The sequence below is a fragment of the Papio anubis genome, chromosome 1 (assembly GCF_008728515.1).
Source record: "Papio anubis isolate 15944 chromosome 1, Panubis1.0, whole genome shotgun sequence".
Classification (NCBI taxonomy): domain Eukaryota; kingdom Metazoa; phylum Chordata; class Mammalia; order Primates; family Cercopithecidae; genus Papio; species Papio anubis.
Window position 1 is genome coordinate 152,475,721 of NC_044976.1, and position 15,132 is coordinate 152,490,852.

At 45.0% G+C, this 15,132-nt stretch overlaps 1 non-coding gene across 1 annotated transcript; it reads right to left on the reverse strand.

Annotated features, from left to right (window-relative positions):
* Positions 1-9,252: 9,252 nt before the first annotated feature.
* LOC101006473 lies at positions 9,253-13,617 on the reverse strand. Its single transcript, XR_002517560.2, has 2 exons — positions 9,682-13,617; positions 9,253-9,558 (listed from the first exon to the last, which is right to left on the reverse strand). It is a non-coding gene; the product is annotated as an uncharacterized LOC101006473 (transcript).
* Between the last annotated feature and the right edge of the window lie 1,515 nt (positions 13,618-15,132).

Consider the following 15,132-nt stretch of genomic DNA (forward strand, 5'->3'; position numbering starts at 1 on the left):
TGAAATGAAGCAACACAGTAGCACACACAACTTACAGCTATAATTTTTTTAGCTATGGGGAGGTGGGATCCGCGTTTTGAATTACATAGTAAAAAAAATGTTCCGGTTCAATGTGGGTGATTAACTGTTTGATATCTTGTCAGGCTTTGACAGTTCTCCCTCTGTTTTACACCTCTTACTATGTCTCATGTAATTAAGAAATGGTACTGAGTTCTTGTCATCCACCATTAAGGACTAGTCACAGATAGTTTCATAACATCTGCTTTTTGCAACCTTCTAATTATCCATAAAAATCTGGCAGAGAGACCTGACAGTTTATCCAGAACATAGAATATGAATGCAAAATAAGGTCTTTGCTTCTACATACAGAGTGATGGTATAAAACAGATACTATCTAACCTCTTATTTTGCATGCAGCTATGTTGCCTGTTAAAATGAGAGTTAGGTGCATGTCTTCTCAATAAAGACTCAATTTTAAAAAGCATTTTTTGACAAACTGAATGTGGGTCAGGAATACACTAATGGTGCTGTGTCAGAATCTGTTGTCAGTTGTTGCCCAATTACTCTCCTTACAACCCATTCAAAAACAGTTACTTCCCTCCCCTTACCTGCAAGCTTTGAGCTGCCCATGCCCTGAAAGGAAGAACTGAGGAACTCTTGACTGGTCCAGATGTTTGCCTCTAGCAAGGTCAACTCTCAGCCTCCTGTTGCTTGTTTGTGGTAGTGGGTGCCTGTCTTGTCCACCAACAGGCCTGGCTTTCTGATTCATTACCTGACCTTGGTTCTGGGAAATGCACCTTCTGAACCCTTACACTGTGTGTCTTTAGTCTGTTGAAACACTATATTGTTTTCACTTTTGGCCATAGCATGTCTTCTTTCCACCTACACCTTCAAAATCCATTTGGACCCCTGAATAACTTTTTTTTTTCTGCCCTTTGGTTTTAAATCCACAGATGCCTAACTAAACATTTTCTTTTTCTTTTGAGGCAGAGTCTCGCTCTGTCCCCGAGGCTGGAGTGCAATGGTGTGATCTGAGCTCACTGCAACCTCCACCTCCCTGATTCAAATGGTTTTCCCGCCTCAACCACCTGAGTAGCTGGGACTACAGGCATGCACCACCATGCCCAGGTAATTTTTGTATTTTTAGTAGAGACAGGGTTTCACCATGTTGACCAGGCTGGTCTTGAACTCTTGACCTCAGGTAATCCGCCTGCCTCAGCCTCCCAAAGTGCTGGGATTACAGGCATGAGCCACTGTGCTCAGCCTGAACATTTTATTTTAGACCTCTACTTTGTTAAGATCTAGTCCTTCTGTGTCTTGTAATTTCCTTATGGCTATGACTTCACAGCCTTGCCTCAACCCTCCTTGTCCTGCTGTCTTTTCTTTTCTCTGTTTAGTAGGGGGAAAACAATCCTCTACCCTTTTAGGTTCAGTGACTGGGACCCACAAATCAAATTAATAAATAGCAGATTAACAGAAGAAGAAAACAGATTTAATTGAGTGGATATGCACAGAAGTTCATAAATAAATGTGAAAGAAGGAGGTTAGAATTTGGAACTTATATACTATCTTAACAAAGGGTAATAAAATGTGGAGAAAAAGCTAGACAAGGGAAAAGGAGTTTTGGCTCCTGTGGTGGGGGTAAGCTGTGGGAAGATGATTAGAAAATGCATGGTAATTAAAAGCTGTGTAATGAGGTCTGTTATGCAGATAAGTCATCTCAGGTAATAAGTGTTGCCTCTAGAACAGTTATCTTTCTGGTACAACACAGGGAGGCACCCTTACAAATGGAAATTTATGTTACCTTTAAAAACAAAAAATTTATGTTGTTTTTAGGCAGTTAAGGGGAGGGAAAAGAACTTTTCCTATGTCTTCTTCTTCTCACTTGCCTTCAGGTCAAAATAATTCTCTTGCCAAGTTGGTATATTTGAGATGGCATGTTCTGATTCTCTTCAGTATCCTACTACAATTGAGATGCATAAAAATAATTATTTTCATATTTATTATTCATGAAGTACTAAAATGACTTTGAGAGGTAGGGATTTTGTTTTGCCTTGTAACATTTTACAAACTGAAGTACAGATTTACTGTTTTGCTGAAGGCCACAGACACTGGATTTGAACCCAAATCTATCCTGCTTCAGCTTAAGTTCTTCCCACCCAGTCACTAACTTTCTGATCCAGCATCACTGCTTGGCATGTTCATTTATTGATGGTGTTCATTTCTCCAGTAAACCCTGGAAAAGAAAAGTAGCTAAACATTATAAATATTCTAAACAATATATTGAATACTTAATTTTTAAATTTTATCAGCTCTACAGATTCCATTCTCAAAATAAAAAAAAACATAAAAAGAATGAAAGCACTGAGTTTTAGAGTGATGATAAATCCACATGGTAAATTTAATGAGAGAGAAGTAGCTTCTCAGCACAGCAATAAAGTGGCTTGTTAGAAACAACACTAGACTAAGAGGCAGAAGAACTGGGTCAGTTTAAGGGCTGGCCCAGAATCTTGACTTTTGGTAAATTACTTCGCTCCTTTCTTCTTAAATCTTGAAAATTGCCCACTAACTTTAGGTCTGGATTTCCTGGCAGCCAAAGTATACTCATGGTTTCTTGCTCCAGATGAGTGGTCACTTGTCAAACTACTTGAAGTTGCTTTCTCTCAGTTTCTGGGTCACAAACATTTCATTTCTCAGTAATCTACCTCACGTATTAGGTGTTGGGGGCACTTTTGCTATTCTAAACCACTGGTGTTTCCTGAATAGGGATCACTCAGGACATTTTCACATTCAGAAAAGGCCCCATCTTCTTCATCATTTGTCAGAGCCTCTGCTGCTGTGACAAGCCAAGTATACCCTCCTGTGGCCTTCTCTGGGTCTCTCCTGTTTCCCCAGATTGGCTAAGATACCAATGACTTGAAAGAGAAGCCAAAGGAAAAGGAGAGACACCAAGATGAGATCTGAGTCTGGGTCTCCTGCTAAACTGAGAGGAATAGTGTAGGAGAACGGGATTTTGAATCTTGAGCCCCCTAGGTCTTTGCTATTCACCATGTGGTCCAGGCACCACAGTAACATCACTTGGGAGCTGGTGATAAGTGCTGAATCTAAGGCCCCACCCCACATGTGCTGAATCAGAATCTCCATTTTTACAAGATTCTCAGGTAAATTGTATACACATTAAAGTTAAAACAAAAAAAGCATCATTGATTCATGAATCCATAGCAACTTTCCAAATTAGCTCTGAGTGGCAAGAAATATTTAATAGAGCTCCCGTGGAGGGGCATGGGAAAGTTGCTGCCATTGCTGGCAAGGACTTGACTCAGGAAGGAGGGAGCCTGGATCTAATTGCAGTAGACAAATTGACTCAGCTAAAAGCCAGGCATTCAGGAGGGCAAAGTGGAGTGATGTGGGCTTCTGAGGTGAGGCCATTAACAGTTGGATTATAATGCAACGTGCCATAATGGCATAGTAATGAAATGTAATTGATATGGTTCTGTTATTAAAAGGAACACTTTCTTTATTCAAGGCTTTCTTCCTTCTTAGAAGGCAGATGGTCATAGGGTGAGGTAATGAGACAAAAGGAACTCATTCTGTAAAAAGTCTTAGTTTCTCCTTTGGCCTGCTTTTGGTCCATTTTCAGGTGAGAACCTCCCTTATGCTGGCAACTTTGCCAGGTGAGTGTTCTCCAGCCACGAACTTCGTACTTTAAAATTAGCTGGATACTTACAGGAGGGAGTGGTAATATTAAGCCAGGTGTCCAAGGGGTCCAGGTGACATAATGGTCCCCAGTCTCATCTCTGAAAGGTCTTGGGGAGTGAGCTGCAGCCTGGGGATGACACTCCTGGTGTCAGAGCTGTCTCAACTTTGGAAATTTCTTTGATGGAACCAGCAGGATGGGGCTTCAGCAAGAAGCTGCTTCTCCATTGCTAAGCTCAGTGCCCATGCCACAGCAACATGATTGCATCCTCCTCCCTGATCACTGGTTTGCTATTTCTTGCTTGATTTCTATTGATTGTTCTACTTTCTTGTGTGCTCAAAACTTTTTTTTTGGCCGGGCACAGTGACTCACACCTGTAATCCCAGCACTTTGGGAGGCCAAGGCAGGCAGATCACCTGAGATCAGGAGTCCAAGACCAGCCTGGCCAACACAGCCAAACCCCGTCTCTACTAAAAATACAAAAATTAGCCGGGTGTGATGGTGCACGCCTGTAGTCCCAGCTACTTGGGAGGCTGAGGCAGGAGAATTGCTTCAACAAGTTTTTTTTTTCTTTATTAGCTCTTCACCAGTTTCTTTCTCACCAGTACTTTTCACCTGCCTTCAGAAAAATAAAGTAAAAATTTGAAATGACACTTACTCTGGAAAAATTGTTGTATCTTTGTCATTGATCTCATGACAATTTTGAGAAAGAAAACTCTCAAGGCTCCCTACAGTATGACACGTATACTAAATGTAAAGCTAAACAAAGCAATGAAAACTCTCCTAAAAGAAAAGTGATGGGAGGACAAGGTAATTGTGATAAAAGTTAAGGTTGACCTAAGGGTGTGACCAAATTGCACAGTAAGTTTAATGCCGGATTTCTGGCAGCCAAAGGTGTGCCTATGCTTACTTATTCCAGCTGAGTGGGCACTAGATAAACTTCTCGAAGACACTTTTACTTGATACTGAGATTACCATCATCAGTAATATTTTTGAGTGCATGAAATTTACTAGGCCTAGGCACTTGCTATCACCTTTGCATGCATTATCTTATCTAATTCTCACACTATCATTAAGAGATAGGATAGAGTAGTACCTCTAGGTGTGAACTCCAGAGTCGGGGAGCCCTAGGTTGGATCTTCGGCTACTCACAGGCTGTGTGACCTTGGGCTGGTCCCTTACCCTCTCTCATCCATAAAACAGAAATATCAGTCATACCTTAAAATGGCTGGGGACATTAAATGATTTAATATACACAAAGCATGCAGTGTCTGGCTCTTAGTAAGTACTTGCCATTATTATCATTATTTCTATTTGACAGATAAGGAAATTGGGTCTTAGAGAGGTTAAGTGGCTGGCCCAAAGCCCCACAGCCATATCAAATTGGCACCAGATCTAATTTGACCCTTCTTAACCACTTCACATGTTGACTTAGAAGCTTTGGGCTGCTTGGCAACCTATTGGGTGCAAATAAGAAATTCCTCAGTATTCGCCTTGAGCAGTTAATGTTCCATTATCTTTGGTGAGAGTTTCTCATCTACGGATTATCTTCAGGGAACTTCTTCCAGCTGTTTGGCTTGGTGAGTCCACTGGGACAGTATCTATTTTCAGTGTGACTTAAAGTTTAAATAATGTGGGAGTTGCATTAAACATTATAGTGTATGTTTGTTTATCTATGGATTCTATTTATTTATATTTATTCTGAGCCACCCATCTCTTCCCAAACACAATTGAAAATAGCAGAAATTTAAGTCAATTGCTTCTACATTTAAAGTCCACTTCAATATCACTTCACCTAGAAAGATGCTTGCCTTCTTGTTTTCCATTATCTCAGAATACACAGGTCTCCCTAGACCTGGTTGGTGATGTCGAGGGCCAATGTGGCTGTAATTCCCCCACTGCCCACCAGGTGTCCCACCGGTCCCTGCTATCTGACAGGCAGCAGGAAAAATGGCCATTTTCACCCATCCAAAGGGACCAAGGAGATGAAGGAGGATGGTGGAGAGATTGTGGGGAGGAGGTAGGGAGGATATGATAAGACTCCCAGATGCTGTTTCTTGTCTCCAGACAAAGAGAATTTTTCACATTAGTTTTCTTTGATGTGTAGGTGTCTCTCCAGAAAGCCCAGCCAGTTCCCTGCAATTTAGGAAGCTTTTATTTCCACTAATGAACTGGTGTCTGGCCAGGGCTTTTCATCTCCCAGCTTGAGGCTGGGGCTGCTCTCTGCCTCCTGTTCCTTTTGCCTGAGATACCCTGACAGCCTCCCTTCCCTCCTCAGCCTCTTCTTTTTCTTCCAGGTGCTGATTGAAAAAGAGACAAGAAAGAGACTGCCCCTTCTGCCTTCTAAGTTGGCTCAAATATCCCCTGAATCAAGGGAGTACCAGTGTGTAACTGTGGCACCAACTAGCCCTCTTGCCCACATTAACCTTATTTGTCCAGATTATTAGTGGTACTATGGTAGAAATATTTCCTCTTTGCTCTTAGGTAAGACTGTCATTTGCTTCTCTTGCAGTGGGGAGTAAGGGAATTTGGAACCACTGACAAAAATTTGGTAACTGGGGCATTTTAAATTTCAGAGTAAATCTCTCTTCCTTTGCAGGTCGTTGGCTCCTTGCCTGTCATTGGTACGGCCTTTTTTTCCTCCCTCTTTTCTTTTGGAGGATCACATACAAGTTGGGGAGGCTGCTCCGAAGCCATATGATCTCTCAGATATTGCCAGCTGTACTGGGACTCTCTGGAGTCCCTTGTCCATCACCATAGGTCACCCCAGCAGAACCTGGGCATCTACCATAGACCTGAGGTGTCCAAATCGGGGCAGTGCTCCAAGTGGTCTGCAAACTGGTGCCCTGATTATAGGTTATTCTGTGATTGATGCTTCACCCAGAGATGGGCTGAGAATGTGAATGGGATGTCTGCATTTAGCATCAGTTTTTGGAGCTTTGATGTGGGCTATTTCCTCCTGAAGGGCCTTGATAACAAAGACCAGAACACAGTCCTGTGGGAGTTTCTAGCTTCTGTACCCACTGCCTCATTATATGCATGGCTTTTAATATTCGGAGAGCCTTTGCCAATACACATTTTCTCGTGTACTGAGAAACTGGAGCCCGGATGTGATGTATTATTGATAGGATTGTAATTTACTCCTCTTGTGTTGTATCTACAGTGTATACCATTAGCACAACATATTAAATTACCAGGGTTTGTATATATTTGTTTATTCAGGTTTGGCTCAATGATATTTGTCTTTTGCCTCAATAAAAGATCGTGAATAATGAAAGCAGGGTAATATTATTTTGTTGTTGTTGTTGCAAGGGAATTTTGATGAAACCATTTTCTCTGTGTTGTGTTTTTGGCAAGCCATGCTTTGCAATGAAGACATGAGACATAAAAGAGTGGGGGTTGGACACAGAAGATGGATGAGCAGCTCGCTCCAGCTCTCGGCACACACTGGCTTCCCTGGCAAGCTGCTCCAGGCCAGGCTTGGGGCTTTCTTTTTCTGCAAGAGGGAATACGCAATCTGTGCTGCATTGGTGGGAGGAAGTGGGCAGTTCAGACCTCGGTGCCACAAACACCAAGCCCTGTGCCTCTCTTGTGAAGATAGCATTTGCATGGGACTTTGGGGGGACCCAGCAGCACATCAGGTAGAACATTTTGTAGTCACAGCATTGTGCCCTGGCTAGTGTTTGATAATCTATCCTCTGGTCACTATTGTTGGCCATTTTGGTTCCTGCCTCCACCTGGGCTAGGTGGCACATAAACACACAAGCACTTGTCTCCTTTAAAAAGATTCCAGGTCATAGACTCAAACCAAGCTGCAAATAAAAATGCCACGTTGTGTCTGTCGTGTGCTTTTTGTTCTGATCTTTGGACTTGCTTCAGATCCTTGAATGGGAGGTGTTTGCTAGTTAACTAGGAGTCTACTGGACAAACAGTACCCCACAGTTGGATTTACTACGTAATTTTTATGAGTAAACATGTTTTTAAAAAACACCTGTGGCTTGGCTTCTTCATCCTTTGTTGTGTATGGGTCTTGGAATGAAGGGGTGGGGGTAACAGAAACTAGGTTTTAAATCTGTATTAACTTGACACAGAAAAATATTTTCGAGAAAGGTTTATTGCTTTTAGTTCCTGCTGGCAATCTGGGACCCTCAGGTCAGGGAAGGGTTGGAGGAAGGTGAGGAGACCCATCCCCCTCAGAGGTCACTGGCTGGGGGACAGGGCCTGGCCATTCAAGTGACAGGTATCCATCTGCAAAGCTGGAATCTCCTTTAGAGTGAGCTCCTAAGAAAAACACCACTCAGCCGCCGGGCGCGGTGGCTCTCACGCCTGTAATTCCAGCACTTTGGGAGGCCGAGGCGGGCGGATCACAAGGTCAGGAGACTGAGACCTTCCTAGCTAACATGGTGAAACCCCGTCTCTACTAAAAACACAAAATATTAGCCAGGCGTGGTGGTGGGCACCTGTAGTCCCAGCTACTTGGGAGGTTGAGGCAGGAGAATCACTTGACCCCGGGAGGCAGAACTTGCAGTGAGCCAAGATCTCACCACTGCACTCCAGCCTGGGCGACACAGGGAGACTCTGTCTCAAAAAAAAAAAAGAAAAAAAGAAAAAAAAAGGAAAAAAAGAAAAGCCAAGGAGAGCTGTTGTATTTTGCTGCCTGGGGCACATTCTGGAGGTGAAAACCGGTTTTTCTGAAGACTTGTCAGGGCCAGGCTTTGTTCAGGTCTGCCGATATAGCCAGACTGGCTCCTTAAAGGAGACCCCTTTTCTTGAGGGAGGGGCCAATTATAAAAAAGACTTGTGGATGGCATTCCCTTCATAACTGGGTTGGACTTCCTTTGGACTTAGGAACTTTCTCTTGTTCCATACCTTCTCCTTCCTTAAAGGAGAAACATGGAGTAACACACACACACACACACACGCACGCACGCACAATCACACTGAATTGTAAAGAGAATGAAATCAGTGCTAAATCTATCAAAGCAAATCATAGACCCTGACAGCTGAGAGGTATTATTTGTTTTTTTCCTCCCAGATTTCTACTAAGCCTGGTGTTTTAAGCATATGTCTTGGGGAGAAGAAACCCATAGAAAGGCAATTACAATTGGTGAATGATTAATGTTGGATCTGACATTTTTATGTGTCAAATATGTTTAATTGCATTAACCTTTGCAGAATTTACACCCATACTATGAGATATATCTTGTATAGCATCAGAAATATCTGCAATCTGCCTTCACTTAAATCTTATTTACATTTATTTTATTGCAATATAAATGGATTTTAAAAATCTTTAATACAGTTTTTTTTTTTTTTTACCCCATTCTGCAGGTTCTGCTCCCTCTGTGGGGAGTCTAAGGGCAGCAGGGTTCCTTGCTGATTGCAAATAGTGTCCCAGTCACCTGCCTGGGGACCCCCAAGAGAGAGGAAGCCAGTGTCAATTCTTCAAGCTCATGTCTCAGTTTTAGCCTAAAGAGGAGGTGGCTTAGAAGGCCGGGAGTAGGCATCCAACGGTATGTGGCCTCCGAAGGTATAAAACATAGAGGCAGAGAGGCTTTTCAGTAGACAAGCAACTTTTAATTTTTACAAGTTACAGAAAATGCAAATTTTCATAGCATCAATGTTAGAAAAGAAAGATTAAGTGGTTCCCATCTGTGGTGCTTTTTCCAATCTGCCCATCACCAGTCTCTCTGAAGAAGCACGTGCACTCCAGATGTCTCCTTCATTGATCACATTTCTCTCTGGCTGTCTCTGTTCCTAAGTCAGAGTTACTCTTGCTGCTGCTGCTGCTGCTGCTGCTTTGACTGCCGAGGCCTCATCGTCGTCAGCTCCATGCCTCCTGAACTTCACTCCACTGAAATCTGGTTGGGTATGAGACAGACTCCGGTGGAATGAAGGACAAGAGAAGCACATGGATTGCCTGAGGATCTTTTTCTCAGAGGGAGGGGACACATGTCAACCCCAGCCTGTGGACACTGCATTACCTGGCCAAAGGCCTTTGGCATCCTGGAATCACACACTTGGGAGATGTCGAGGACCTGAATACTCCTACCCCTCCCCAAGGATCACATTCTCCAAGGAGGCTGCAGAGAGCTAGTTCATCAACACGTCCTTGCACCTGCCGCACAGATAGACAGTGCTGAGTTGGGGAGATGAGTCTGTGGGGCCAGGGACTCTTGACTGTTTCTAATTTTCAAAGCAGCCACCCAGATAAGTCCATGTGGAACCTCCTCTGTGTTTACCTAGTTGGGATGCTGGTCACCCTCTCCCTTTGTCTAGGTCCCACTGTGTGTGCCATAACTGAGCTCGGTGTGGTTGGTCCTTTCTAGAGGAAACAGAGAAAAAGCAGGTGTTCTGCAATTGCTTTAGAAAAATTCAGCTACTCTGAGCTTGCTTACCAAGGCCGTGGAATGCAGGGACACGGGCATTCCTCTCCACAAGGTACTGTCCAAAGAGCACGAAGAGCACTTTGCAGCCCCATTTGCCAGTGTGAAATCCAGAAGAGGTAGGTGAGGAACTCAGGAAAAACCACAACTCCCAGCTGGGGCTAGGCCCATTCATGGGGGTGGGTGGACAGAGGAGGGTAAGACACCTTGTTCTCAATCCTAGAGACTTGTCTAGGAAGGACAGCCTGCAATGGTCCCACATCCTCCCCCAAATGTGCCTGGAAAATGATTCAACTATTTGTTTGTTGGGCATGAGGATGGAGGATTTAGGGAGGAAGAAAGAAAGCTAACCTACCTTTCATAGACTGAGTCAAATAGGAAGGATGCAAAGTATCTAAGAGTTTTCTGTCCTCTCTTAAAAGAAATGCCCAACAACCCATTGCGTGCAGTTACTGCCCTGGCCTCTTCCTTGTTGTGTTCAGACATGCCCATAGCTCAGTGCAAGCCCCATAAAAGGCTGTTCTCAGCACCAACATGCAGTCTGGATGTGTTGGGGCAGATGTACCTTGTTGTTTGAAATACTTTCTTCCTGGGGCTTGTTCTGACCCGAATCAGGGAGGCAGTATCTCATATGTGGCTCCTCCCCATGTATCTAGCCTTCTGGGCATTGGGTCTCTCTGAAAAAGGCCCTTAAGCAAGGGCTTGAGGTTTCTAGCTAGTGCTGAGAAGGAGTCACACTCTCCTTGGTCTGAATGTAAAGACTCTTTGCCAGGGTGAACACGGGACTTGCTGGGAGGCAGAGATCTGGGTACTGAGGGGAAGAAGACTGGTTCATCTTCTCCCACTCTGCCTTCTTGATAAACACTCACAGTTCTCAATAATGAGAGGAAAATGCACCCTGCTTGTGAATTATCTGGACTAGATACTCCTCCTGCACTGCCTTTGACCCATTCCCAGTCAAAGGGAAGAAAAAGGCCAGTCTGTTGGCTGTGATAAATAAATGATGACCCACGATGGTGGGAGGAAATGATGCCGGGAAGGCAAGATTCTTTGCCTTCTCTTTAGATTTCTGCTTAACTCCAAGAGCAAAAGGGTCAGTCAATTCTTTTCCCTCCAGAACCTTGGCACCCCGCTCTTCCCTTCCCAACGTGTACAGTCCACTAGATTATTCAAGTCCTCACTCTGGAGTGTGCAGAGAGCCTCACCCTCATGTGGGGTCCGTACCCTCCAAGATGGGTACTTGAGAGATGACAATGTCTGCAAAAAGCAAATGGGAGGTGGCATTAATGTCAGAGAGCCCCGAAAAAGTGAGTTATTCCCTTACCACTCTCCACTCTCCAGCTGTAGACCTGTAGCTGCTACAGGCAGAGACAAAAATCCTTGAGTCAGAACCTGTATCAGGAGACTTGACCTGCTCTGGACTCCGGGTTCAAGATTCTTCTGGCCACTATGCCTTCACCAACTAAATCCCCCAGTGGCCTTCACCATGGTTACATGGGTCTATAGCCAAGCACATGCATGATCAGAGAACAAACCGTATATGGGCTCGCTATAGGGTAAGTTCATTCAGTGACCACTGTCTTCCCCCCAGCTGCCCTCAGGATTACATCCCAAGTGTCTTCATAACATTAAAACCAACTTGAACATGAGACTCAAAGAATGAAACCAGGTCCTAAATTTTCCAGTACAGCTGCACCCTGCACCCCAGGACTGAAAAACTAGCCAAATCTCTGTTCTTCTAGTTGAGTAAATCTCCACAAAACCAGACAGAGCTACAATCTTGGTGCTTAAACTGCTCAGCACCCACCTTATCACACCAATTCCCATTATCAGCAGGATTTACTGCCTGGGATCCCTGGAAATCCTTGAGAAAACACAAAAGTGGCTGAGGATTGGTTTAAAATGCAGCAGGTTCAGCTATTTTAGCCTTGGAGGAAGTTGATAATTGACTTGCAGTGAATATGGCATTTTCCAGTCTCCTCTTCCTGCCCAATGAGCCCCCTGATCTAGCCACTCAGCTTTGTTTTTCCAAAGCTTCCCAAATCCACAGATTTCAGACTCACCTTTAAGTACGAGTACCTGTGCCTTGAGATATCAGGACCCAGCTTTGAGTTTGCTTCAAAATAAGAATTTTTTTTTGTCGTAAGATAATGCAGAACAAAGAGATGGCTAGAGCCATGCAGATGAGAAGAAGAAAAGAAATTTCAAGTCTTGGATGTTTCTTTTGCCCTTAAGGCTTGAGGACAGGGAACAAAAAATGAGAAACACTTACCCCATATAAAGCACCCAGTTCAGCAGGCCTGTGCAGAACAGAAATGGCTCCTGAGGAAAGGTGGGGGCCGGTCCTGAATAGTTGATTTCTCTCTTTAATGAAAAAGAACATGAGGCTGGATGCAGTGGCTCATGCCTGTAATCCCAACACTTTGGGAGGCCGAGGCAGGTGGATTGCTTAAGCTCAGGAATTCAAGAACAGTCTGGGCAACATGGTGAAACCCCGCCTCTACAAAAAAATACAAAAAATTAGTCAGGCGTGGTGGTGTGCGCCTGTAGTTCCAGCTACTTGAGGGGCTGAGGCAGGAGAATCGCTTGAACCTGGGAGGTTGACGCTGCAGTGAGCCCAAGATTGCACCACTGCACTCCAGCCTGGGTGACAAAGTGAGACCCTTTCAAAAAAAAAAAAAAAAAATGAAAGCAGAGGAAAGTGGAATTGAAGGAGAGGGAGTAAAGGTAGCTGGAAAGGACAGAGTTTGGAGTATGGTTGAGAATTGAGCTGAATTTTTAGAACAGAGATTAGCAACAGACAATAAAAGAGAAACTGGTTTTTCCAAGTCAAGGGTGAGCAAGAGGGACTCAGCCCATTTCAAGGAGGTGGTACTAGTTTCACTCTTTATTTATGCACCTCTCAGCAAAGCTTCAGGTTACCTGCTGAGCTCAACCAATGGAGAAAGGGCCTGGCAGCTGGTCCCACCTCTCAGAACCCACACCCCTGGGGGGCCACGAATGGAGAGGTCTTTCTGCAGGCTACCCGTACTTTCTCATTGTTCCGTGAACACCAGAAAAGGGAAATGAGGTCTTTGTCATCCTAGAGTTGGAGAGACACTGCGGGTTATCTGAACCTTGCACCTGAACACTTCGGCCTCCCAGAGACCTAATCGGGGAGAGGGGAATGCGCTAAGATTTTATCTTGTCCCAAGGAGGCTGTGTGTGTGTGTGCGCGCGCTCGCGCGCTTGCTTCAGCTTTTAGCCTGACCTGAGTTGCTATCTCTACACAATGCACTTTGGGAATCCAGCAGAGATAGGCCAGTCCATCCAGGCAGCGCTGTAGAAAGAGGCCGGAGGGTCACAGTCGAGGCCCAGCCAGAGGCTTATCCTGGCATTTAGTACAGTTAGTCTGCTGCTCTCCTTGTGAGAAGCAAGTGTTTCTTTTATAATCCGAAAGGCTTTGTGACCTGCTTCCCGTTCACGTCTGGGGGTGGGGAAAAGACCACACTGTGAGGAGAAGTTAAGGAAAGATAAGGCAAGCTTATTAGTAACTTTAAAGAGGGCGGTCTATAAACTTGATTATTTTACCCCACCCCCTCCCATGGGCAACTTGGGGTCCGCCTCCTGCCCCTCCCCTATCTCTCCACCCACCTTGCCGGCTTCACCCTCCCTCGTTCCCCCTTCCAAGTGCACACCTGGAGGGCAAGGGAAGTTGAAGTCTCCTCAAATGTGCCACATTTCACCCGGGATCCTGGCCTGCTTTCCATTTGTTCTCCAGGTAAATCTCTTAGTGTGCAGCGAAAGCAGATTCCTCTATTCTCCAGCGGAAGGAGAGGAACTGAAGAATCCAATCTATAGGACCTCGTAGTGCAGTCCTGTCCCACAGCCCTTCAGGGAACTGAATCATGCCTGCTCAAAATCTCCCTAGAAATCAACTAATCTAAACTTCTTACCGCATAGACTGGGGAACAGAGGTTTTGAAAGGTGAATTTCTGTCTTGAGTTCACACAGTCAGTGCAGAGTCAAAATTCTAACCTACCTGGATCTCCCCAACCCTATTTAAAAGCCCTTTACAACAAACCCTACATGTTGCTTTCCGGTTCTGGTGGACCTGACACTTGTCTGAACTATTCTGGATTCTTCCTGGGGGAAGAAAAGCCTCCACTGGTGAAGGAGAAATACCAATACAGACCAATAGGAGGAGGGCAGGGAGATCTTCCATGTGATAGCTTACTTAAGCACGGGACTCCTCCCCTAAACCGTGGAGCTCATGGCTTCCCTGCTGACTGGGCCCAGTTTGCCCACACTGAGCCTCAGCTCTCCCATTTCCCAAAAAGCATTGCAGGCAGAGAAGCGAAATGTTCCTGGCCACAGTGACACACCCACACTGTGTGCTGAAGACTCTGGGCCCCCTTCTGACCTGTCCCTGCTCCCACTCTCCCTTCCTTCCAGCATATCATTCATTCATTCATTCATTCATTCATTCATTCACTCACTCTCCCCCTCGCGCATCATTCCATGAGCATCGACTCTGTACCAGGTGTGTGAGAAGCTGCGTTTACCCTCTAGGAGCTCCCAGCCTAGATGGACATCTGCAAGAAGAGGCATAAACATAGGCCAATGCATAAACATAGGCCAATGCGGAAAAACATGATGAATATTCCCCCACAAAGGGAACTGCCGCATTTGTCTGTGAGATTCAGGGAAGGCTCTACGGAGAGAGTGACGTGTTGGAACTGAATCTGAAAAAATGATGGCGGGCTGAGTGTGATGAAGACCCGCGTAAATTCAAGCCTTGAGGAAGGAGCTCTCACACATCAGAGCAGCCTGGGGTGCCAGGGACTGGAGAGCGCAGCCATCTTGTGATGGGCCTGTGGATTTCATTCACAGGTCAGGAAGCTCCGGAAGTCTCGAGACATGGAATGAATGGACCAGAACTGTTTCTCAGAAGCCATATAGGACTGGAGGCAGAGCAACTGTCTGATGAGGAATACGACTGCCCCCAAAATGTAGGGGAGAGGAGGGTTAGGAGGAGTGCCTAGGGCAGACTGTATCAATAGTCCTGCT